At 39.8% G+C, this 27,463-nt stretch overlaps 1 protein-coding gene and 1 long non-coding RNA gene across 7 annotated transcripts in view; one reads left to right on the forward strand and one right to left on the reverse strand.

The window, feature by feature from the left end:
* LOC309604704 overlaps positions 1-27,463 on the forward strand; it is a 102,364-nt gene that overhangs the window by 67,229 nt on the left and 7,672 nt on the right. The window contains exon 7 of one of the 2 annotated variants that reach the window (XR_014230979.1): positions 25,046-27,463. This exon is cut by the window's right edge and continues 7,672 nt beyond it. This is a non-coding gene — a long non-coding RNA (uncharacterized lncRNA). The other variant, XR_014230980.1, reaches the window with a different exon arrangement.
* PANK1 (pantothenate kinase 1) overlaps positions 1-27,463 on the reverse strand; it is a 66,608-nt gene that overhangs the window by 29,698 nt on the left and 9,447 nt on the right. The window lies entirely within an intron of this gene.

The following is a 27,463-nucleotide window of genomic DNA, read 5'->3' on the forward strand; positions in this document are numbered from 1 at the left end:
GTCTACCTAAACTACACTTCCCATATACAAGCTGTGGATGGAGATAGAAGAGAAGGGGAAAGAAGAAATCCCAATGCAGCTATAATCCATGACTCATGTTTTCTTTAATCCAGGGTATGCAGATGCTTTTGATAAATTCAGCTGAATCACTAAGAGCCTGTTCTGTGTTGGCCAGAAGTGATGCTCGTTCTAGATACAGAATGTCTACATTCACCCTTTACTCCTCCCTTTTAAACCCAGATGCCTTTTTTAGTTCAGAAGTCTCTAGATCAAGAGGACCCACATCCAGAGTGGATGTCAAAATGACCTCCTAATTTAGTGCCAACTGTGCATCATCCAGATGCTGTGACTGGGTGGGACTGCGGGGTTCTCTGCTTTGGGGAGGGGATGAGTATTTCACCTGCAGGAGGCACAGCGAGCCAAATATCTGGTAATCAGAGGAGCAAACTGTGGTTGTCACTAGCACTGCTGCTGCTTCCCTTCCTTCCTGGCCCGTGGGGTCAGACTGCAGTTCCTGGCCATTTCTGAACGGAGCTGGGCAATGTGCTTAATCTGGACAGTGAGTTAGGAATGGAAATGGTGTGTGTCACTTTCAGGCAAGAGCACTTACGGCTCGTGTCAGACCTTGCAGAACTCTTTCTCTGTTACTGTCACCACCAAAATTCAAGATAATGATTGCTCCATCAGCCAGGATGCAGAGTCAAGAGGAGCCAGATTGGAACCCCAGCTGCCCATCAATGAACTTACAGGGTGAAGGAGAAATAAACCTTTGTTGTTTTAAGGTACTGAGATTTGGAGGTTGTTACCGCAGGATGATCTTTCCTGTCCTGACTAGTATACTTTCCATCAAAATCTCTGGCTGGTTTTTTTCCCTGGAACCTTCCCTCTCCTGCAGAACCAGATCCAGGGACTGCCAGTATCGCTGATAAACATGTGGTAGCTGAGTGTGAATAAAAGGGTACGTAGGCTCTGTTGCATTTATTTGTGTAAAAATTTCTGGAAACACAAACCTGAATTGGCAATCTGATAGTAGTTAAAACCCTGAAATGAATCTGTATTCTACATAGTGTGGTGAAAATATTTTAAAATTTTATTGGTAGTCAATGGCTTTAAGACAAAGCCTGTTTCTTAAAGACCTTTTCAGAACACTAGAATAGTCTCTGAGGGGCACTTAAATATATATAACATCTTTACTGGAGTATAATTGCTTTACAATGAGGGACACTTACGCTTCTTGCAGTAAATTTCAAGGGTTACACAGTGAATTCCAAATAGCATAAATGAGTAAAGACTGAGAAAAAACCAAAACCAAAATCAAAAACAAAACAACCACACACAAACAGAGAGAAAAGGTCTCCTACCAGTCAAGGAAACAATCTTAAAGAGCTAAGGGAGCCTGACATGAGAAAATCCACCTCCTCTCAAACAACCAGCCACAGAGCTTCAGGGTGTTCCTGGTGAGGCAAGTTTCCCTGCCATTGGTATGTCTTCCTGTGTGTAAAGTAGGTGCCCAGCGCTCAAGATTAGCTCCTCTGTGCACGGGTCTGACTCAGCAACCTGCTGCTGTCATGGACAGTTCTCCCTAAGTTCACCAAGTTGAAATTTGTTATAAGAGTTGTGAACAGGGAGCAAAAGGACTGAATTTCTTTCCCCACTATTTGTTAATAGGTTTGTTAAGCAAACTAATAAATAGGCGGAAAAGATGTTTGAACATGATGTGTGATCAACAGAGAAAAGAGACTTTTCAAGCACTTTGGAGATATTTTTACACTACGTGAATAATGACTATGTTCAAGTTGCCTAAGGATCTCTGCAAGTTAAAAACAACCACAACAACTTTAACTTAGATCCAAGTGTGTAATACAAACTGTATTTCTTTAAAAATTTCCTGAGCGCTAGCCTTCCCTTCACTATATCTAAATTTGGTTGATAGTATAATGAAATTCTTTGCTAATATATTCATAGAAACATTGAACTTTAAGAGGTAGAAGGGACCTTTGGTGGAGTCCAACACCCTGTTTACAGATAAGAAAATCAAGGTTTAGAAAGATCAAGGAATTACCCAAGGTCAGTCACAGTAGGTAAGAGAACTTATTTTTAGTTTCATGAGCAACAAATTCCCCATTTCGCTCTGCTAGTCTGAGCTGTCTGTCACTTGCAAGAGATAGAATGATTGTGGGCAAGTTTCTTTCTTAAGCCATTTACTAATCTGTAAGATGGAGGTAGACTAACCCAACTGACTAAAGTTCTGTCTGGTTCTCATATTCTATCATCCTAAATACACACACACAAAGTCCTCCAAAACCGTACTTTTAACAGCATAAAACGTAACAGTTGAGACCCTAAGAACTATTTAAGGACCTTGAAGAAAATGGTAAATGTAAAATTTAATAAAAGGGTTTCCATAACATTGTGAAGAAACCCATAATTACTGCACACAGAGCAATCTGCTAAACATTAAATACTCTTATGCAAAGAAACCTGAATCATGGTTTCTTTCAAATTAATGCATACCAGATTTCTTTAGTTTATATTTTAGTCACATGGCAAGGATACAAGAACACAAGCGCTTACAGAGCACTAATGGGAATATAAACTGTTGCAATCCTTCCTCTGGACTATTTGGAAATATACATCAAAAAGTTCCAGATTCCTATGCCCTTTGATACATTAGTTCCACTTTACCCTAAAGAAATAATTACGCATGCATTTAAAAATTTATCTTACAAAAATCATTAAAGTTTTACTACTAATAATGAGGATGTGAAATTTAATGTCCAAAAATAGAAGGCTGGTTAAATAAATGATTATCCACTAACACAAAGGAACAATACATCACCATTAAAATCATTTTGTAGGATGGCAATTAACGATGTAAGCAGAATGTTCATCATATATTGTTAGGTGAAAAGTGTGGGTGATTAAATGGTACATTTCGTACGATTACAATTTTGTATAAAAATTAAACAGGTATTGTTCGCAGAACACAAGACTAGAAACTTCAGGCCAAAATGTTAACAGGCATTATGTATAGTGGATTAAGGTTTTTTTCTTCTTCTGGCTTTGCTGATATGATGTTTTTCAATTTTTTACAGTCAATATGTTGAATCTTCATAATCAGAGTTATTTTAGAATTCTCAATCAAAAACTTCTCTGTAATGATGCAAAAGAAAAAAAAAATGTTTTAATTTTGCTTCAGTGAGCAGAGAGCAGATCTGTGGTCTTGCCCGTGAAAAAAAGTATGCCTGCATTCCTCATCTCAACAGTTCCTTCCTTTCTCAAGCAATATTCTGCCCATCTCAAGCCTGTTACCAAAATCCAAGATGGCAATATAAAGAAGATGTGGTACATATATACAATGGCATACTACTCAGTCATAAAAAAATAATTAAATTTTGCCATTTGCAACAACATGGATGGACTTGGAGGGTATTATGCTTAGTGAAATAAGAAAAACAGAGAAAGACAAATACTGTATGCTATCATATGTGGAATTTAAAAAATAAAACAAACTAGTGAATATAACAAAAAAGAAACAGACTCACAGATATAGAGGACAAACTAGTGGTTACCAGTGGGGAGAGGGAAGGGGAGAGGGGCAAGACAGGGGTAGGGAAGTGAAAGGTACAAACTATTAGGTATAAAATAAGCTACAAGGATATATAGTACAACACATGGAATATAGCCAAGATCTTGTAATAACTATAAATGGACTATAATCTTTAAAAATGGTGAATCACTATATTGTACACCTGCAACGTATATAATATTGTACAGCAACTATACTTCAATTTACAAAGTTAAAAAAAAAAAAAAAAGAATGACGGGAAGCCTGACACCCAAGAGCAGAGTCCTTTAGCCAGTTAGATGCTTGATATCACCAGGGCTCCTTCAGGTAGGAAGAGACCTGAATTACTCCCTTATTGTCAAGGCAAAACCTGTATGTTAAACTTGGTAATTCAAAACACAGTTAAGGAAGCACAGGTATGTTTGTGGGAATGGATCACCATGGGAAAGGCTACACACCCCCGTGTGACACTAACCCTTCTTCCACTGACACAGCCTCAGATGCCCATCAACTTTCTCCCTCTCACCCGGACAAGGGTGGGAACAAAAGGGCTGATCATAGTCTCACATGAGAAAGAGCAAAAGGATTGTGAGGATTCCTTTCAGAACTCCCGAGACAAGTAGAAGTATCATCACATCAGCCTCCAGAACTAACTTCTGGATTTCACCACCTCTGCCATGCAGGCCCAAATTAACTGTTAGGCACAACAGGCTCGGTGCCTATAGTATTTTTAAGCCATCATGAAAATATTGCAATTTCTTTTAAAATCAGAAGAAAATATATGAATTTTCAGGTCAAAGAAAATGTTGTAATACATCTTATCAACACATGCATCTTTATATCAAAAGAGTCGTAAAATACAATTTTTATTTCTTTTTTACGGAGCAAGGGGCCCGCAAAGGCAAAAGTGCCTGAGGTCTATGAAAGTTAGGCTGTTTATATTCTGCTCTACACCCAACCCCAGGTTAGAAATGACAATATGCGACCAGATTTGTGTGTGCAATTTGAACTGGATCTCTACGATTTGTTTACAATTGTATTTCCTGAAAGCAACTTCCATTTTAGTATTTTATGCAACTAAACTTTAAAGTCAAATGTTTTAATTATCTTTATTTTTTAAAACTGGCTGTATTCAACCACAGTGTTTCTCAAATTTGCCTCATCATAAAATCCATCAAAGGCACTTGTTAAAAATATAGACTCCCTGGGACTTCCCTGGCGGTCCAAAAGACTCTGCACTTCCACTGCAGTGGGTGTGGGTTGATCCCTGGTTGGGGAAATAAGATCCCACATGCCGTGAGGTGTGGCCAAAATGTTAAAAAACAAAACAAAACAAAAATTCTTAGGCCACTGCCTGGAGAGCCCATAGCAGTAGGACTGGAGAAAATGTTTTCAAAGAGGGGCCCTTGGAATTCTCACAGGTCAAGCTCAAAACCACAGTTCTAGCTGAATTGCAATGAATGCTCTAAGTAGCTGGACTACTATTTGAAAGTGACAATCAGAGTTTGAATGAGCTGCCGTTGCTCCTAACTGCCAGGGAACTCAGGCTGCCAGCTGAGGGCAATGCACGGTAATGACCCAGCTGACTCCCCATTCCCAGGAGGGACTTGGAAACAACTCATCACTTGTTAATGAAATTATTTCTCAGCAATTTATAACATGAGTGCCACAGGCGATTTTCACATCTTAAATACAGCTTCTAAAGTTTCCAGTTATCATTCATCTGGGACTAAACCCCACAGATATGGGTCTAGAAATGTTCCATATATAATTAAATTTCATCCATGTGCTCTTCTCTCCCAGTGACTCCCATTTTTTAAGAATTTAATTTATTTTTTATGCAGAAGGTTCTTATTAGTTATCTATTTTATACATATTAGTGTATATATGTCAATCCCAATCTCCCAATTCATTCCACCACCCTCTCCCCCCACTTTCCCCCCTTGGTGTCCATACGTTTGTTTTCTACATCTGTGTCTCTATTTCTGCCTTGTAAACTGGTTCATCTGTACCACTGTTCTAGATTCCACATATATGCGTTAACATATGATATTTGTTTTTCTCTTTCTGACTAACTTCACTCTGTATGATAAGTCTCTAAGTCCATCCATGTCTCTACAAATGACTCAATTTCATTACTTTTTATGGCTAATATTCCATCGTATGTATGTGCCACATCTTCTTTATCCATTCATCTGTCAATGGGCATTTAGGTTGCTTCCATGTCCTGGCTATTGTAAATAATGCTGCAATGAACATTGGGGTGCAAGTGTCTTTCTGAATTATGGTTTTCTCTGGGTATATGCCCAGTAATGGGATTGCTGGGTCATATGGTAGTTCTATTTTTAGTTTTTTAAGGAACCTCCATACTGTTCTCCATAGTGGCTGTATCAATTTACATTACCACCTACAGTGCAAGAGGGTTCCCTTTTCTCCACACCCTCTCCAGCTTTGGTGTTTGTAGATTTTCTGATGATGCCCATTCTAACTGGTGTGAGGTGATACCTCATTGTAGTTTTGGTTTGCATTTCTCTAATAATTAGTGATGTTGAGCAGCTTTTCACGTGCCTCTTGGGCATCTGTATGTCTTCTCTGGATAGATGTCTATTTAGGTCTTCTGCCCATTTTTTGATTGGGTTGTTTGTTTTTTTAATATTGAGCTGCATGAGCTGTTCATATATTTTGGAGATTAAGCCTTTGTCCATTGATCTGTTTGCAAATATTTTCTCCCATTCTAAGGGTTGTCTTTTCGTTTTGTTTATACTTTCCTTTGCTGTGCAATAACTTTTAAGTTTCATTAGGTCCCATTTGTTTATTTTTGTTTTTATTTCCCTTACTCTACTAGATGGGTCAAAAAGATCTTGCTGTGATTTATGTCAAAGAGTGTTCTTCCTATGTTTTCCTCTAAGAGTTTTATAGTGTCTGGTCTTACATTTAGGACTTTAATCCATTTTGAGTTTATTTTTGTGTATGCTGTTGTTAGGGACTAATTTCATTCTTTTATATGTAGCTGTACAGTTTTCCCAGCACCACTTATGAAGAGACTATCTTTTCTCCATTGTATATCCTTGCCTCCTTTATCATAGATTAGTTGACCATAGGTGCGTGGGTTTATCTCTGGGCTTTCTATCCCGTTCCATTGATCTATATTTCTGTTTTTGTGCCAATGCCATATTGTCTTCATTACTGTAGCTTTGAAGTCAGGGAGTCTGATTGCTCCAGCTCTGCTTTTTTCCCTCAAGACTGCTTTGGCTATTCGGTGTCTTTTGTGTCTCCATAGAAATTTTAAGTTTTTTTGTTCTAGTTCTATAAAAAATGTCACTGGTAATTTGATAGGGATTGCATTGAATTTGTAGATTGCTTTGGGTAGCATAGTCATTTTCACAATATTGATTCTTCCAACCCAAGAACATGGTGTATCTCTCCATCTGTTTGTGTCATCTTTGATTTCTTTCATCAGTGTCTTATAGTTTTCTGAGTACAGGTCTTTTACCTCCTTAGGTAGGTTTATTCCTAGGTATTTTATTCTTTTTGTTGCAATGGTGAATGGGATTGTTTCCTTAATTCCTCTTTCTGATCTTTCATTGTTAGTGTATAGGAATGCAAGAGATTTCTGTGCATTAAATTTTGTATCCTGCAACCTTACCAAATTCATTGATTAGCTCTAGTAGTCTTCTGGTGGCATCTTTAGGATTCTCTATGTATAGTATCATGTCATCTGCTAACAGTGACAGTTTTACTTCTTCTTTTCAAATTTGTATTCCTTTTCTTTCTTTTTCTTCTCTGATTGTCGTGGCTAGGAGTTCCAAAACTATGTTGAATAATAGTGGTGAGAGTGGACATCCTTGTCTTTTTCCTCATCTTAGAGGAAATGCTTTCAGTTTTTCACCATTGAGAATGATATTTGCTGTGGGTTTGTTATATATGGCCTTTATTATGTTGCGGTAGGTTCCCTCTATGCCCACATTCTGGAGAGTTTTTATCATAAATGGTGTTGAATTTTGTCAAAAGCTTTTTCTGCATCTATTGAGATTATCATATGGTTTTTATTCTTCACTTTGTTAATATGGTGTATCACATTGATTGATTTGTGTATATTGAAGAATCCTTCCATCCCTGGGATAAATCCCACTTGATCACGGTGCATGATCCTTTTAATGTGTTGTTGGGATTCTGTTTGCTAGTATTTTGTTGAGGATTTTTGCATCTATATTCATCAGTGATATTGGTCTGTAATTTTCTTTTTTTGTAGTATCTTTGTCTGGTTTTGGTATCAGGGTGATGGTGGCCTCGTAGAATGAGTTTGGGAGTGTTCCTTCCTCTGAAATTTTTTGGAAGAGTTTGAGAAGGATAAGTGTTAGCTCTTCTCTAAATGTTTGATAGAATTCACCTGTGAAGCTATTTGGTCCTGGACTTTTGTTCATTGGAAGATTTTTAATCACAGTTTCAATTTCATGACTTGTGACTGGTCTGTTCATATTTTCTATTTCTTCCTGGTTCAGTCTTGGAAGGTTATACCTTTCTAAGAATTTGTCCATTTCTTCCAGGTTATCCATTTTATTGGCATAGAGTTGCTTGTAGTAGTCTCTTAGGATGCTTTGTATTTCTGTGGTGTCCACTGTAACTTCTCCCTTTTCATTTCTAATTTTATGGATTTGCATCCTCTCCCTCCTTTTCTTGATGAGTCTGGTAAAGGTTTATCAATTTTGTTTATCTTTTCAGAGAACCAGCTTTTAGTTTTGTTGATCTTTGCTATCGTTTTCTTTGTTTCTATTTCATTTATTTCTGCTCTGATCTTTATGATTTCTTTCCTTCTACTAACTTTGGGTTTTGTTTGTTCTTCTTTCTCTAGTTCCTTTAGGTGTAAGGTTAGATTGCTTATTTGAGATTTTTCTTGTTTCTTGAGGTAGGATTGTATTAGGATAAACTTCCCTCTTAGAATTGCTTTTGCTGCATCCCATAGGTTTTGGATCATCGTGTTTTTGTTATAATTTGTCTCCAACAATTATAATCAAAAATTTTTTTGATTTCCTCTTTGATTTCTTCAGTGATCTCTTGGTTATTTAGTAACGTATTGTTTAGCCTCCATGTGTTTGTGTTTTTTACATTTTTTTCCCTGTAATTGATTTCTAATCTCATAGCATTGTGGTCAGAAAAGATGCTTGATATGATTTCAATTTTCTTAAATTTACTGAGGCTTGATTTGTGACCCAAGATGTGATCTATCCTGGAGAATGTTCCATGCACACTTGAGAAGAAAGTGTAATCTGCTGTTTTTGGATGGAATGTCCTATAAATATCAATTAAATCTATCTGGTCTATTGTGTGATTTAAAGCTTGTGTTTCCTTTAATTTTCTGTCTGGATCATATGTCCACTGGTGTAAGTGAGGTGTTAAAGTCCCCCACTATTATTGTGTTACTGTCAATTTCCTCTTTTATAGCTGTTAGCAGTTGTCTTATGTATTGAGGTGCTCCTATGTTGGGTGCATATATATTTATAATCGTTATATCTTCTTCTTGGATTGATCCCTTGATCATTACGTAGTGTCCTTCCTTGTCTCTTGTAACATTCTTTATTTTAAAGTCTATTTTATCTGATATGAGTATTGCTACTCCAGCTTTCTTTTGATTTCCATTTGTACGGAATATCTTTTTGCATCTCCTCACTTTCAGTCTGTCTGTGTCCGTAGGTCTGAAGTGGGTCTCTTGTAGACAGCATATATATGGGTCTTGTTTTTGTATCCATTTGGCGAGCTGGTGTCTTTTGGTTGGAGCATTTAATCCATTCACATTTAAGGTAATTATCGATATGTATGTTCCTATTACCATTTTCATAATTGTTTTGGGTTTGTTTTTGTAGGTCTTTTTCTCCTCTTGTGTTTCCCACTTAGAGAAGTTCCTTTAGCATTTGTTGTAGAGCTGGTTTGGTGGTGCTGAATTCTCTTAGCTTTTGCTTGTCTGTAAAGCTTTTGATTTTTCTGTTGAATATGAATGAGATCTTTGCCAGGTAGAGTAATCTTGGCTGTAGGTTCTTCCCTTTCATTACTTTAAATATATTGCGTCACTCCCTTCTGGTCTGTAGAGTTTCTGCTGAGAAATCAGCTGTTAACCTTATGGGAGTTCCCTTGCTTGTTATTTGTCATTTTTCCCTTGTTGCTTTTAATAATTTTTCTTTGTCTTTAATTTCTGCCAATTTGATTACTATGTGTCTCGGCATGTGTCTCCTTGGATTTATCCTGTATGGGACTCGCTGCGCTTCCTGGACTTGGGTGGCTATTTCCTTTCCCATGTTAGGGAAGTTTTCGACTATAATCTCTTCAAATATTTCCTCTGGTCTCTTCTCTCTCTCTTCTTCTTCTGAGACCCCTATAATGCGAATGTTGTTGCGTTTAATGTTGTCTCAGAGGTCTCTTAGGCTGTCTTCATTTCTTTTCATTCTTTTTTCTTCATTCTGTTCCGCAGCAGTGAATTCCACCATTCTGTCTTGCAGGTCACTTATCCGTTCTTCTGCCTCAGTTATTCTGCTATTGATTCCTTCTAGTGTATTCTTCATTTCAGTTATTGCATTGTTCATCTCTGTTCGTTCTTTAATTCTTCTAGGGGTTCGTTCTTTAATTATTCTAAGTCTTTGTTAAACATTTCTTGCATCTTCTTGATCTTTGCCTTCATTCATTTTCCGAGGTCCTGGATCATCTTCACTATCATTGTTCTGAATTCTTTTTCTGGAAAGTTGCCTATCTCCAGTTTATTTAGTTGTTTTTGTGGGGTTTTATCTTGTTCATCTGGTACATAGTCCTCTGCCTTTTCATTTTGTCTATCTTTCTGTGAATGTGGTTCTCATTCCACAGGCTGCAGAATTGTAGTTCTTCTTGCTTTTGCTGTCTGCCCTCTGGTGGATAAGGCTATCTAAGAGGCTTGTGCAAGCTTCCTGATGGGAGGGACTGGTGGTGGGCAGAGCTCAGTAAAACTTCAATCCACTTGTCTGCTGATGGGTGGGGCTGGGTTCCCTCCCTGTTCGTTGTTTGGCCTGAGGCGACCCAGTACTGGAGGCTACCTGGCTCTTTGGTGGGGCTAATGGTAGACTCTGGGAGGACTCACACCAAGCAGTACTTCCCAGAACTTCTGCTGCCAGTGTCCTTGTCCTCACGGTGAGCCACAGCCACCGCCCCCCCCATCTCTGCAGGAGACCCTCCAACACTAGCAGGTAGGTCTGGTTCAGTCTCCTATGGGATCACTGCTCTTTCCCCCTGGGTCCTGATGTGCACACTACTTTGTGTGTGCCCTCCAGGAGTGGAGTCTCTGTTTCCCCCAGTCCTGTTGGAAGTCCTGCAATCAAGTCCCACTAGGCTTCAAAGTCTGATTCTCTAGGAATTCCTCCTCCCGTTGCTGGACCCCCAGGTTGGGAAACCTGACGTGGGGCTCAGAACCTTCACTCCAATGGGTGGACTTCTGTGGTATAAGTGTTCTCCAGATTGTGAGTCACCCACCCAGCGGTTATGGGATTTGATTTTATTGTGATTGCGGCTGTCCTACCAACTCATTGTGGCTTCTCTTTTATCTTTGGATGTGGGGTATCTTTTTGGTGAGTTCCAGTGTCTTCCTGTCGATGATTGTCCAGCAGCCAGTTGTGATTACAGTGCTCTCGTAAGAGGGAGTGAGCGCACGTCCTTCTACTCCGCCATCTTGAACCAATCTCTCCCAGTGACTCCCATTTTAAAGGCAACCAGGCATTCTTCCATAAAGAAGTGCGCTCTGGCAACAGTACTCATGTATTTAGGTCAGGCAGGCAGATATTCTTTGATTTGCAACCCATGGCACAGACAACCACATGAAATCAGAAGAACAAACAGAAACATCGACATAAAAGCTATGTCACTTTTTTCTTTTGTAGGTTAAGATTTGGGAGGAACAAAAGTTCTTGCAGGGTGCCATTCTGGTGGCACCAGTAAATGTATTCTTAGCTTGGGTCTGGGCCAGGAGTTAGCAGGGCCAAGTTGGAGGTAGACATGAGTGGACCCAAAATGTCAAAGTCATGAGGTTAAAACAAACTTTCCCTCGAGTCTCTTCCTCAAGTCCCTGAGAGGCTCAGTGAGGTGCAGATTCTTTCCCAAGGTCCCGGAGCCTCTCTATGCCAACTTCTTATGAGAGAAATCAGAGCAGAGAGACCACTGAGCTCATCTTCTCCCCTTCACCCCTGCAGTCACGCCCTGAATTTCTGTTCCAGGTCTTAAGAGGGAAAATGAGAGGCAGATGTAATTTGTTTCCCATTCCACAGCAATGTTCTCAGGTTAAGCGGGGGAGCAGGGGTGGGGGGTGAGGAAAACACAATTACAGACAGTTACGGTCATCGTCTCTATTTCTCACCCAGAAGCTGCCTGTCCCGCCCAGTCTAGAGGCAAGGGAAGGTGAGTATCAATCTTCCATGTGGTTCTCACCGTTAATTACACCACCTTATTCATAAGAAATACAGTCCGTGGACTAAAAAGATTCCACCGTTTTGACCATGCAGAGATATGCCACGGGGACCTGAGTACCGTGCACCTGTGCGACTGTCACCAGTGTGAGCGTTTCAGCCACCAGAGCTGATCCCAGCATCCACCCAGGAATGGTTCTTCCAGCTACCTAATGCCCTGCACTGAGGCTCAAGATGGTAATCTCATTACCTACTTAAACAAATCCCAGAATAAACCACCAAGAGGTTTAGCTTTCTGTCTTGACAAGCCACCAGAGCATGCTTACTTACTCTAGGGATGCTATTGACAATTTAATACCAGGGAGTGGTTAATTAAAGAGGCTTCGGGGAGAACAGCATTGCTAGGCGGCACTGCAGGGCAGAACAACAGGGCTACCAGAAATGGGCTTTGTTCATCTATTTTAGCTGTGAAAGGCTGGCAAATCTTTCAAGTCAAGATGGGTGGGGACCGAGAAAAGATGTGCCAACCGCTCACGTGGCAATGCAAGCTGCAATAAAGAGGTCACAACGACCCTCCTCCAACAATCTGAGACCAAGCTACATGCTTATGCCTCCACTGATTCATTAAATAGATATTTTGTTCCTATAGACAGTGGGAGCCACTGTGGCAGAGTCAGGGCGCAGCAATGAACCTGCTCTCCTGGCACTTACATTCTCGCTTGCAAGGACTGATCGGTAATCAAGAACAGTCTGGACTCACAGACTTAGAGAATGAATTTATGGTTACCAGGGGGGACGGGGAGGTGGGAGGGATAGTTAGGGAGTTTGGGATTGACATGTCCACACTGCTATATTTAAAATGGATAACCAACAAGGACTTACTGTATAGCATAGGGAACTCTGCTCAATATTCTATAACAACCTAATTGGGAAAAGAATTTGAAAAAGAATAGATACATGTATATATATGGCTGAGTCACTTTGTTGTAACCTGAAACTAACACAACATTGTTAATCAACTATACTCTAACATAAAATAAAAAGTTAAAAAAAAAAAAACAGTCTGGAGAGAAGGAGTGAAAACTCTGCTATGAGTGAAATTCACATTGTCGTTGTACCAGACACTACTTAATTAAAACAATCCTTTAATATTTACAAATGGCAGCAGCTCTTTGCAGGGTTCCCTTCTGAGCACAGTAACTATCACAAAGTAAAGCCTGACACCACTTCCTAGCCATTCAAGAACCTTCTTTTTTTTTTAAAGTTCTGGGATTTTTTTTTTTAAATAAATTTATTTATTTATTTATATTTTATTTTTGGCTGTGGTGGGTCCTTGTTATTGCGCGTGGGCTCTAGTTGCAGCTAGTGGGGGCTACTCTTTGTTGCAGTGCGTGGGCCTCTCATTGTGGTGGCTTCTCTTGTTGCAGAGCATGGGCTCTAGGCATGCGGGCTTCCGTCGTTGTGGCATGTGGGCTCAGTAGTTGTGGCTTGCGGGCTCTAGAGCGCAGGCTCAGTAGTTGTGGCGCACTGGCTTAGTTGTTCCGTGTCACGTGGGATCTTCCCGGACCATGGCTCGAACCCATGTCCCCTGCACTGGCAGGCGGATTCTTAACCACTGTGCCACCAGGGAAGTCCCCATTCAAGAACCTTCTAATTAAACTGGATATAAAGTTTGAACCTACAAAAAGTTTCAAAATCACAAGGATGTTAGTGTTTGAGGGATGTAAGACACCTTTTAGGGAAATGCGCATCAAAACCACAATACAATACTACTTCAAGCACACTAGGATGACTATATTTAAAGCACGGAAAATAACAAGTGTTGGTGACCATGTGGAGAAACTGGAACCCTCCTACACCGCTGGTTGGAATATAAAATAGTACAGTCACTTTGGAAAACAGTCTGGCAGTTCTGCAAGAGGTTAGACATAAGCTAGTATATGATCTAGCAAGTTCAGCCTCAGGTATATACCCAAGAGAAATGAAAATATATGCCCACACAAAACTTTGTATGTGAATGATCAGAGCAGTATTACTCATAATAGCCAAAAAGTGGAAACAATACAAATGTCCATCAATTGATGAATGGATAAATAACATGAAATATTATTTGGCAGTAAAAAGAAACGACATACTGATACATACTAAGACATGGGTGAGCCTTGAAAACACTATGCTAAGTGAAAGGAGTCAATCACAAAAGACCAGGTATTATATGATTCCATTTATAGAAATATCCACAATAGGCAAGTCTATAGAGACAAAAAGATTAGTAGTTGTCTAGGATTGGGAGTTACAGGTATGGGGGAAAAGGGGAGTGATTGCTAATAAGGTTTTTTGGGGGGTGATGATGTAGTCTAAACTTAATTGTGGTGATGGCTGCACTCTGAATATACTAAAAAACACTGAACTGTACACTTTAAATGGGTGAATTATATGTGAATTATATCTCAGTAAAGCAGATTTTATAACATATATAAAGCTCTGGCCCAATCCCTGCCTTTTATAGATGATTTTTAAGATATAAATGCCAAGTTATAAATCGTTTTTGAAGGAAATCTTCCTAAAATGCATGACCCACCTCTTCATATTCTTAAAGAAAACAGAAGAAAATCTTAGCTCTTTCTGATGACTTGGGGTCATGTAAGAATCAATTACTGTACCCACTATATACTGATGCCCTCAGGAACCACATAAACTTGTGCTTCCCAGGCTGCTAGGTTTGCGTATTCTTCTGTCTCTGTTATAGCTTTCTGTGTCTTGCTTTTTAGAAGCTGACACTGTTAATTTCTTGGCTGCTGTCAGTGTACTGCAATGTCTATCCCGAACCTGCTATGTATGATTGCAGAGAAACCAGAAAATCAAGTCTGGTAAAGCTGTGACTTTGGTGAGAGTAAATAGACTCAGAGAGCCCAGGAAGTACTCCAAGTGTAAAATGCATGAGCATCTCCAATTTTATCTACTTTCCAACAGTGATTTTTGGTGGCTCAGAAGTGTTTGCTTCCCTCTAGGTTCTCAGCTGCCTTCTGGGTTATCGCTGCCAAGATGCCAGAAGTGATGATCACCGTGATTAGTAACAACTGTTTTTTTTACTATAACAATTTTTGTCAAAGGCACAGCCAGATTTAATATCTAATTGGGAAAAGAGATGAAAACTTTACAAATATAAATATGAGTATTCAAAATATTTTATTTATCTGGCACCATTTAGTCTGGGGGCACAATGCCCTTCTCTATCACTAAGAGATTTTCAAACTCTTTAGCACTGGAACCTTTATTTTTTACACCTTAACTCTGGACCTCACATTTGAAAGAGATAAAAGCAACATCTTATTTAAATTGGTTTATTTTAAAAACATATCGCACATTTAACGTAAAGTTAACCAGTAAGAATGATGCTGTTTCGATGAACATAAAGGCTGGGTAACTGTCATTTATGGACGATAGCTGCAGTTTCAGGAACCTCAGCATCCAATTTATCTCTGTACCTTGTTTGGATTACACAATATGGAGACAAGCTTGATTTGCAGAGAGTAGGTGCCAATCCTAACTGGTTTTCTGAATAGCTTTCCTCACAATCTCAGAGATTTCTTGAATCAAAACTGATGCAGTAGCTTGAAAAGATTTACTGGAAAATTTTCACAAAAAGCTGAATACTAAAATATCTAACTACTCCTCACTTTGCTTGTAATAAATATAAAAATCAAACAAAAAGCATCAAAACCTTATAAAAAGTGCTAAAACTCTAAGACAACATAATCAGGACTTGACAGGTTATCCATTTACTTGTTAGAGCATTTGCTAAAAGCAAATATGCCTAAGCCTTGCCCAAAATTTAATCCAGTGTGGTAAACGTGTGCTGAAGTGATGTATTAGCTTGTGTAAGTTTATGTGGACGTAGATGCACAGGCCAAACTTCAAAAAATACTTCAGAGCTGCACACTTGCCAATCAATGGTCTGTTTATAAGAATTCAGAAGAAGCTTATTCCAGGGTCTATAAAAAAATGCAGCAGTATTGTACCAACTAACATTAAGGGTTTACTATGTGGCAGGTGCTGTGCTAGGAGCTTCACATGCAATATTTAATTTAATTCCCATAACCCAATGAGGTAGGCACTGTTATTATGCTCATTTTACAGATGACGAAACTGAGGCTCAGAGAGGTTAAGGAACCCAGCCAAATATTAAGGTGGGTGATCTCTACCTTTTTAATTATAGCTTTTAAATAGACAAAAATATTTTTAAAGAAGAATTTTGAATGAAATATTTGGATCCCCTAAAAGTTCTGTCCTGTATAAAACTGATGTATAACAAACATCCATTGACTGGAAAACAAAAGAGCAAACGCAAACACTTTGTACGCCATTACTTTTATAACTCAGCATAAAAAATGATATTAATAATGTCCCTAGATTGTTAGAAGATATTAAATGACACTCATTATTCCATCAAAGAAGGCAGGGGTGTATAAAATGCATTTGAAGCACTTTTTTCATAGAACTGATAAAGTCATAAAACCGACAAAAGTAAACCAGTTCTAGCAGTTATATAGATAAGAATTCACTGATGTTTAACTGGTTGGATCCCTAGGAATGCTTGACAAACAAGAGTGATATTAGATTCAGGATCTTTTTCTTTGCTTTTGTGGTTAACTTGAAATACAGGGTCATAGGTAGAGAGATTGCGGAGAATCCCGAATATCTCACAAATTCCAGCAATACCCCTGTTGGTTCAACCCTGAATCTAGCACCTCCAGATTCCCAGGCCTGAGTCCAGACCTACATCCTAACTGTCTTCATCTTCAAACTGAGTGCTAGCTTGCCTGTTCCCACCTTAATGACTCCAGAGGAAAGGAGAGGGGTGGAATTCTTTTAAGACTGTTCCTAATCTCTCAATCTCAAGACAAAAACTGTTTAGGAGATAACAATCGCTTCTAGTTCAGTGATTTTGGGGTGATTCCAAAGCACCTATTTTGGAGTACAGGACCATTTCATTACAAGAATGAGGTTTCAAAATCTCAGACCATAAAGAAAATTAATCATAAACAAACAATAAAAGGTACTGGCAAACAAAGGAATCCTCCAGGGCAACATGATATCAGATTTTCATCTATCAACAAACAGGATGTAACAATTTTAACTGTGGTTAGATAACTGAATTTCTACATCTAATTGTGCATCATAAAATACTGTTGTCTCAACTGGATATAATATATTGTTAACGTTTTTAACAAATAACAGATTATGGCTATGTTTTTTTAAAGAGTTCTTATCTTTTAGATACATATATGAAAATATTTACCATTGAAATGTTATGATATCTGAGATTTGCTTCAATATCATCCAGTTTGGGAGGGGAAGGTTTGCATGTAATAGGCAAAATAAAATAAGATTGGACATGAGTTGATAATTATAGAAGCTGAGTGATGAGTAATTAGCAGTTACTTACACCATACACTCTAGTTTTGTATAATGTTTGAAATTTTCCTAAATAAAAAGATTTTTAAAAAAAATCCCAACACTCTCCAAACATTTCTTCAGGACAGTGAGGGAATAAATGGAGAACAATGAGTTATCTTTAGAGTAAAATGCAAAGGGGTATGAACTGGGGAAGTCCCTCCTGAGAGATCCTGTTTTGGAACCAAACATACACACCAAGTTCCTTCTCCTATTGGCTGGGACAAATCTCAACCTTCCCACCCTAACCATAAACATGAAATGAAGATATTCTGGCAACTCCACCCTGCTGTTTCAGCAGCAATAAATTCTAAATCACCCTACAAAGGTGCTCGACCGGGGCCAGATTTACACCTATTTAAAGAAAAAATTATGCTGTTCCACCATCCACAAGCAATGAGTGTAACTCAAAATAATTTGTCATTCAAAATAAAAACAATAGTGAATTGTGAAGTAAGTATAAAGAAGTCCAAAGTTATGATTTTCCTATGATTAATACTTGGGTGAAAGCGTGTGTGTGTGTGTGTGTGTGTGTGTGTGTGTGTGTGTGTGTATACACACATATAAAGACATGTATGTTATCTTCTCCTTTCCGTGGTTCCCATGCTGGATTGCTGGTACATTAACACCTGCTTGTTCTACCTATTGGGTCATCCAGCACTGAGCCCAACTATTTCTGGTGTAGGAATTTCAGAGGGAAAAAGGGTGGCAGATAATAGTTGTCCATCAAAATCCGAAGGGGATTCGTTCCAGAACCCTGAACCCCTCCCCGCCCAGCAGATACCAAAATCTTCGGATGCTCAAGTCCCTTATGTAAAATGGCATCGTATTTGCCTATAACCTACACACGTCCTCCCATATACTTTAAATCATCTCTAGATTACTTATAATACCTAACACAATGTAAATGCTATGTAAATAGTTGCCAGTGCATGGCAAATTCAAGTTTTGCTTTTTGGAACTTTCTGGAATTTTTTTTCCAAATATTTTTGATCTGTAGTTGGTTGAATCCGCAGATGCAGAATCGGCAGATACAGAGGGCTGACCGTATTGTGATTCTAAATTCTACCCTTATACTACAGTGGGCTCTCAAAAATTTGTAGAATACTTTCTTTCTTGAGAATGAGGATCCATCATCTAACTTCTCATCTTCTGGCACTGTCCTACGTATCAGAGGATATGTTGAGCTTTTTCTCCCATTCTCTGCCCCAAATGCTTTAATGATTCAGTTTGTATTACTGATGCCCTCTGGGACTTTTCTCTGAGTGACATGTGACATGTATTGCAGGCAGTGGTGCACTGGTAAGTATTTCACAATTAGAACTCTGAAAATAAAGCCCTGATTTTCAGCAATTGCCAATTTTCACCGTGTAAATACACCCACAGTGGCCAATTTCAAGCTACCAACACAAGGATCGAATGCAGAGTTGGGAAGTAATGTGTACAACCAGCTCCCAGAGCCTGTAGGAGCCGGATCCAGCACACCACTGGAACTCCTGGTTTGCCCAAGATGGTCCCGGCATAATTATTAATGTTACCCTCTACCACGTTTTAAGATTGCTGATGAAACATTATGTGGTCACTCCAAAGAATAAATCACATTTGGGCCACTTCTTCATAGTAGAAAGCTTCCACAAAAGGTAAGATGTGATATCTCCTTGACCAAACTAATACTACCTTCCTTCCCCTAAACATATAGTATCTCTTTAGGTGTTTTTCATCAAATGTAGGTAGTGGGGGAAATATGAATGGTAAACAGCCTCAACTATGTTCAAGCCCTCTGACTCAAACACACAATTTAATGACTTAAAGGAACTGCCATAGCATTTGAGTAAAATCAAGTCATGTAACTGGCTTCAGGCTACACTACAGCTTGGAATCGCATGAAACCAAGTATCACACCCAGGGTCTAGCACGGTGCCTTGGCCCAAAGGAATAAAAACTGACTAGCCCCTGTGCGACCCACGGGGAGTATTAAATCTCAGCGCTCAAGGTCACCCAGGTCAATACGTACCTGATCTCCTTTATGACAACCCAAAGAAGCCACCCTGCAGTCTAAACTTTAATACTTTCTAGCATTTCAATACAACCTGTACTGAATCACATGGGTGATGGAGTCTGGCAGGTGAGAGCACGGCTCTTGGTTCTTCAGAGGGTAGGACCCCAAGGAAAAGTCAAATAAAATAGCTGTCTTTATATATCTAATGAGCTGCCATGTATAAGATAAATTAGATGTACTGTACTGTCAGGGAACACAGGGTAGAAATTATGAGGCAGATTTTGATTTAGTATAAGGAAGGACATTTAAGACCACCCTCCCATAATTTTTATTGAGTGCTGATGTTTTGATGGAAGATTCACCATCCTGCTGACACATACTGAGTTTCAAGCCAACTAAGTCCATCTCTGCCTCTTTCACTCCTGAACTGCCTACATCAGGCTGTAAAGGAGTTGTTTGTCCAGAAGCCCCAGAGGATTTCCAGTAACTGGCACTGCCCAGGCTGGCCTCAGCTCACAGAGGTCCATGCAGGTCCAGACTGTCCTGAGCCTCTATCTGAAGTCCTGTGGCCTCAGATTCAGTGTAGAGTCAAGGCCAGGCACACCAGAAGGTTCACGTGCTGATCTTGAGGGCAAGAAGCACCCAGAAATATCCATTTTATCATCTGCCAGAACAAAGTTTGCTAGGCTGAGGGTCCATCGACAGATGAATGGATAAAGAAGATGTGGCACATATATACAATGCAATATTATTCAGCCATAAAAAGAAACGAAATTGAGTTATTTGTAGTGAGGTGGATGGACCTAGAGTCTGTCATACAGAGTGAAATAAGTCAGAAAGAGAAAAACAAATATGGTATGTTAACACATATATATGGAATCTAAAAAAAAAAAAAGGTTATGAAGAACCTAGGGGCAGGACAGGAATAAAGACGCAGATATAGAGAATGGACTTGAGGACATGGGGGGTGGGAAGCGTAAGCTGGGACGAAGTATGAGAGAGTGGCATGGACATATATATACACTACCAAGGGTAAACTAGATAGCTAGTGGGAAGCAGCCGCATAGCACAGGGAGATCAGCTCTGTGCTTTGTGTCCACCTAGAGGCGTTGGATAGGGAGACAAGAGGGAGGAGATATGGGGATATATGTATACGTATAGCTGATTCACTTTGTTATAAAGCAGAAACTAACACAGCATTGTAAAGCAATTATACTCCAATAAAGATGTTAAAAAAATAAATAAAATAAAAAGATAAAATAGAAAAAAAAAACTTAGGCCTAAGAACTAGATGCAGCTGTTCTGAATTCTGAAGCCTTGTTCAACTCATGCAGCTTTTATAAAGGAAAAGTGCTCCCTTTCCTAATCTTTCTCCTCTTTTTGGTGCCTATCTGCCTCACTCAAGGGCTGAGATATCAAACAGTAAAGATCAAAGAAAGATACTTCTTGTTTTAAAAATAACTTTGTCCTGACACTAGATTAGCAGTAAAATAAATTACACAGTCTTCTTATTCACCAAGTTACCAACATCACTCTCAGGCAGGGCATGCTTGTACTTGGTCTCAGGAGTTGCAATGGAGCAATCTATGAAAGTGACAATGAGATAAAGACCCGACACACAGGCCATGTGTCCTGCCTCCAGAAACCTCAGAGGGAATTAGGGAAGCTTCCATTCAGGAGGTGATGTCAGATCAGGTTGGAGGATACCCTGAAACCCAGTCCCCAAAGGTTCTCAGTTGGAGCAAGATGAGTTGATGAACATCCTGAGATTTCAGAAAGTTTTGAAAGCTTCTGTGACTAAACAATAGCAAAAATATTAATATTAAATACCCTTTATGAATAGCAGCTAGTATTAATAGTAAAATATTTTTTACTATGCACATATCAGCGTCTAGGCATTCTACTATAGACTTTATCTACATTTTCGACGTTCGATCCTCACGACTGGTAAGGTGGACACCAGTTATTTCTAGTCAACAAAGTGAGCCTCTGAGAAGTTAAGCATCTCAACGGAGGCTACACTGTTAGTAAGTAGTAGAATGAGTCTCTGAATACAGATCTGGTGGCTCCAAAACTCCTTCCACTACAAAACACTACCGATACGTCCTAGGAATCCACTGGGGTCCTGAATCTGGTCCCCTGGCACAGCAGAGTCCAAATCTGAGCTCCGTTTTCCCTAGTCCTGGAGCCCTCACACAGTTTCTTCATCTGCAGGAAGATCATGATGGTACCTGTCTCAGGCTGTTCAGGTTGCTGTCACAGAATACCATAGACTGGGTAGCTTATAAACAACAGAAATTTATTTCTCACAGTCCTGGAATCCGAGATCAAGGCACTGGCAGATTCGGTGTCTGTTGAGAGCCTGATTCCTAGACAGCTGTCTCTTTTTTGCTGTAACCTCTAGAGAACTCTCTGGCCTCATCCTCGTGACCTCATTACCTCCCAAAGGCCCCACTTCTTAATACCATTACCTTGGGGGTTAGGATTACAATATCTGAATTCTGGGGGGACACAAGCATTCAATCTAGAGCAGTACCTATCTCACAGGGTGCTGGGAGTGTTGGATGAGATAATCCATGTAAAGTGTTTAGCTTCCTGGCACAGAGTAAGCGTCTCTAAATGTCGGCTACTGTTACTTCCACAAATACATGAATGAACTTTTTGCCAAAGGTGTACCAATTGCACACACTTATCTCTTCTACAAGTTTTACAGAACGCACTTCCTTTTCGCAAAATAATAGGCTGAATGTGGCATAAAAGAAAGCTGGCTAGCTGGCAACGGAGTTAGACTTGTTTTCAATTCTGGCTCTGCCATTCAGACTTCAGGCAGGTTGCTTCACTTCTCTGGGCCTTTCTTTTCCCATCTGTAAGATGGAGTGTGGGAGTGGTAATCACATGCTTTTGTAAAGACACGTAAAGAGCAATGGGACACATAGTTGTTGCTCAATAATAGCCACACTGATTACTCGGTCAATCAAAGTGACTACCATAAGTACCCACTACTGTCATGAGTCTTTTCACCCTCTTTCCAAACCAAAGAGAAATCTGTTAGAGGCCCGGATCATTATTTTGATGTAACTGCCCCTAAAAATAACATTGCCTTACCCCGTGGAATCATCAGCTGTGTTCAAATACATTCCCAAGGACAAAAAACAGTCCCACACGTACACATGTATGATTAAACAACTCTAAGCACATAAAAGATGTCATAAATTAAGTAATGAGATACCATTACCATTGACAGCTGTACTATCTAGAGAAAAGATCTACTTAGAAATTCTGGGGGGGATCTTTAAGATGGCGGAGGAGTAAGATGTGGAGATCACCTTCTTCCCCACAAATAGATTAGAAATACATCTACATGTGGAACAACTCCTACAGAACAACTAGTGAATGCTGGCAGAAGACCTCAGACTTCCCAAAAGGCAAGAAACTCCCCACGTACCACAGTAGCACAAAAGAAAAAAGAAAAAACAGAGACAAAAGAATAGGGATAGGACCTGCACCTCTGAGAGGGAGCTGTGAAGGAGGAAAAGTTTCCACACACTAGGAAGCCCCTTCACTCGCGGAGACAGAGGGTGGGGGGGTGGAAGCTTCGGAGCCACGGAGGAGAGCGCAGCAACAGGGGTGCGGAGGGCGAAGCGGAGAGATTCCCCCATGGAGGATCGGTGCCAACCAGCACTCACCAGCCCGAGAGGCTTGTCTGCTCACCCGCCAGGACGGGTAGGGGCTGGGAGCTGAGGCTCGGGCTTCGGAGGTCACATCCCAGGGAGAGGACTGGGGTTGGCTGCGGGAACACAGCCTGAAAGGGGCTAGTGCGCCACAGCTAACCAGGAGGGAGTCTGGGAAAAAGTCTAGAACTGCCTAAGAGGCAAGAGACCATTGTTTCGGGGTGCACGAGGAGAGGGGATTCAGAGTACCGCCTAAATGAGCTCCACAGACGGGCACGAGCTGCGGCTATCAGCTCAGACACCAGAGACGGGAATGAGATGATAAGGCTGCTGCTGCCGCCACCAAGAAGCCTGTGAGCAAGCACAGGTCACTATCCACACCTCCCCTTCCAGGAGTCTGGGCAGCCTGCCACTGCCAGGGTCCCGTGATCCAGGGACAACGTCCTGGAAGAACACATGGTGCTCCTCAGGCTGCTGAAACGTCACGCTGGCCTCTGCCACCGCAGGCTTGCCCCGCATTCAGTACCTCTCCCTCCCACGGCCTGAGTGAGTCAGAGCACCAGAATCAGCTGCTACTTTAACCCCGTCCTGTCTGGGAGGGAACAGATGCCCTCAGGCGACCTACACACAGAGGTGGGGCTAATCCAAAGCTGAACCCCAGGAGCTGTGCGAACAAAGAAGAGAAAGGGAAATTTCTCCCAGCAGCCTCAGGAGCAGTGGAATAAATCTCCACAATCAACTTGATGTACCCTACATCTCTGGAATACCTGAATAGACAACGAATCATCCCAAAATTGAGGTGGTGGACTTTGGGAGCAATTGTAACTTGGGGTTTGCTTTCTGCACCTGATTTGTTTCTGGTTTTATGTTTATCTTAGTTTAGTATTTAGAGTTTATTATCATTGGTAGATTTGTTTATTGATTTGGTTGCTCTCTTCCTTTTTTTAAATTAATATATAGATATATTTTTTTTTTCCTTTTTATCTTTTTGTGAGTGGGTATGTGTATGCTTCTTTGTGTGATTTTGTCCATACAGCTTTGCTTTTACCATTTGTCCTAGGGTTCTGTCTGTTCGTTTTTTGTTTGTTTGTTTGTATTTTGTATAGTTTTTAGCGCTTGTTATCATTGGTGGACTTGTTTTTTGGTTTGGTTGCTCTCTTCTTTCTGTCTTTCTTTTACTTTATTACTTTTAAACTTTTCTTATTTTTAATAATTTATTTTTTATTTTATTAACTTTCTTTTCTTTCCATTTCTTTTCTTTTCTTCCTTGCTTTCTTTTTTTCTCCCTTTTCTTCTGAGCCGTGTGGCTGACAGGGTCTTGGTACTCTGGCCGGGTGTCAGGCCTGTGCCTCTGAGGTGGGAGAGCCGAGTTCAGGACATTGGTCCAACAGAGAACTCCCGGCTCCACGTAGTATGAAACAGAGAAAACTCTCCCAGAGATCTCCATCTCAATGCTAAGACCCAGCTCCACTCAATGACCAGCAAGCTACAGTGCTGGACACCCTATGCCAAACAACTAGCAAGACAGGAACACAATCACACCCATTAGCAGAGAGGCTGCCTAAAATCATAATAAGGTCACAGACACCCCAAAACACACCACAGGACATGGTCCTGCACACCAGAAAGATCCAGCATCATCCACCAGAACACAGGCACCAGGCCCCTCCACCAGGAAGCCTACACAACCCACTGAACCAACCTTAGCCACTGGGGGCAGACACCAAAAACAATGGGAAATATGAACCTGCAGGCTGCGAAAAGGAGACCCCAAACATCGTACGTGAAGCAAAATGAGAAGACAGGGAAACACACAGCAGATGAAGGAGCAAGGTAAAAACCCATGAGACCAAATAAATGAAGAGGAAATAGGCAGTCTACCTGAAAAAGAATTCAGAGTAATGATAGTAAAGATGATCCAAAATCTTGGAAATAGAATGGAGAAAATACAAGAAACGTTTAACAAGGACCTAGAAGAACTAAAGAGCAAACAAACAATGATGAACAACACAATAAATGAGATTAAAAATTCTCTAGAAGGAAACAATAGCAGAATAACTGAGGCAGAAAAACGGATAAGTGACCTAGAAGATAAAATAGTGGAAATAACTGCCACAGAGCAGAATAAAGAAAAAAGAATGAAAAGAATTGAGGACAGTCTCAGAGACCTCTGGGACAACATTAAATGCACCAACATTAGAATTATAGGGTTCCTAGAGGAAGAAGAGAAAAAGAATGGGACTGAGAAAATATTTGAAGAGATTATAGCTGAAAACTTCCCTAATATGAGAATGGAAATAGTCAATCAAGCCCAGGAAGTGCAGAGAGTCCCACACAGGATAAATCCAAGGAGAAACACGCCAAGACACATATTAATCAAACTATCAAAAATTAAATGCAAAGAAAAATTATTAAAAGCAGCAAGGGAAAAGCAACAAATAACATACAAGGGAATCCCCATAAGGTTAACAGCTGATCTTTCAGCAGAAACTCTGCAAGCCAGAAGGGAATGGCAGGACATATTTAAAGTGGTGAAAGGGAAAAAGCTACAACCAAGATTACTCTACCAAGCAAGGATCTCATTCAGGTTCGATGGAGAAATTAAAACCTTGACAGACAAGCAAAAGCTAAGAGAATTCAGCACCACCAAACCAGCTTTACAACAAACGCTAATGGCACTTCTCTAGGCAGGAAACACAAGAGAAGGAAAAGACGTACAATAACAAACCCAAAACAATTAAGAAAATGATAATGGAAACATACATATTGATAACTACCTTAAATGTAAATGGATTAAATGCTCCAACCAAAAGACATAGACTGGCTGAATAGATACCAAAACAAGACCCGTATATATGCTGTCGACAAGAGACCCACTTCAGACCTTGGAACACATACAGACTGAGAGTGAGGGGATGGAAAAAGATATTCCATGCAAATGGAAATCAAAAGAAAGCTGGAGTAGCAATTCTCATATCAGACAAAATAGATTTTAAAATAAAGACTACTACAAGAGACAAAGAAGGACACTACATAATGATCAAGGGATCAATCCAAGAAAGATATAACAATTGCAAATATTTATGCACCCAACATAGGAGCACCTCAATACATAAGGCAAATGCTGACAGCCATAAAAGGGGAAATCAACAGTAACATAATCGTAGTAGGGGACTTTAACACCCCACTTTCACCAATGGACAGATCATCCAAAATGAAAATAAATAAGGAAACACAAGCTTTGAATGATACATTAGACCAGATGGACTTAATTGATATTTATAGGACATTCCATCCAAAAACAACAGAATACACTTTCTTCTCAAGTGCTCATGGAACATTCTCCAGGATAGATCAGATCTTGGGTCACAAATCAAGCCTTGGTAAATTTAAGAAAATTGAAATTGTATCAAGTACCTTTTCTGACCACAACGCTATGAGACTAGATATCAATTAAAGGAAAAAAATTTGTAAAAAAATACAAACACATGGAGGCTAAACAATACACTACTAAATAACCAAGAGATCACTGAAGAAATCAAAGAGGAAATCAAAAAATACTTAGAAACAAATGACAATGAAAACATGACAACACAAAACCTATGGGATGCAGCAAAAGCAGTTCTAAGAGGGAAGTTTATAGCAATACAATCCTACCTCAAGAAACAAGAAACATCTCAAATAAACAACCTAACCTCACACCTAAAGCAATTAGAGAAAGAAGAACAAAAAAACCCCAAAGTTAGCAGAAGGAAAGAAATCATAAAGATCAGATCAGAAGTAAATGAAAAAGAAATGAAGGAAACAATAGCAAAGATCAATAAAACTAAAAGCTGGTTCTTTGAGAAGATAAACAAAATTGATAAACCATTAGCCAGACTCATCAAGAACAAAAAGGGAAAAGACTCAAATCAATAGAATTAGAAATGAAAAAGGAGAAGTAACAACTGACACTGCAGAAATACAAAGGATCATGCAAGATGACTACAAGCAACTATCTGCCAATAAAATGGACAACATGGAAGAAATGGACAAATTCTTAGAAAAGCACAACCTGCCGAGACTGAGCCAGGAAGAAATAGAAAATATAAACACACCAGTCACAAGCACTGAAATTGAAACTGTGATTAAAAATCTTCCAACAAACAAAAGCCCAGGACCAGATGGCTTCACAGGTGAATTCTATCAAACATTTAGAGAAGAGCTAACACCTATCCTTCTCAAACTCTTCCAAAATATTGCAGAGGGAGGAACACTCCCCAACTCATTCTACAAGGCTACCATCACCCTGATACCAAAACCAGACAAAGATGTCACAAAGAAAGAAAACTACAGGCCAATACCACTGATGAAC

Source organism: Balaenoptera borealis (genome assembly GCF_965194805.1).
Source record: "Balaenoptera borealis genome assembly, chromosome: 10".
Classification (NCBI taxonomy): domain Eukaryota; kingdom Metazoa; phylum Chordata; class Mammalia; order Artiodactyla; family Balaenopteridae; genus Balaenoptera; species Balaenoptera borealis.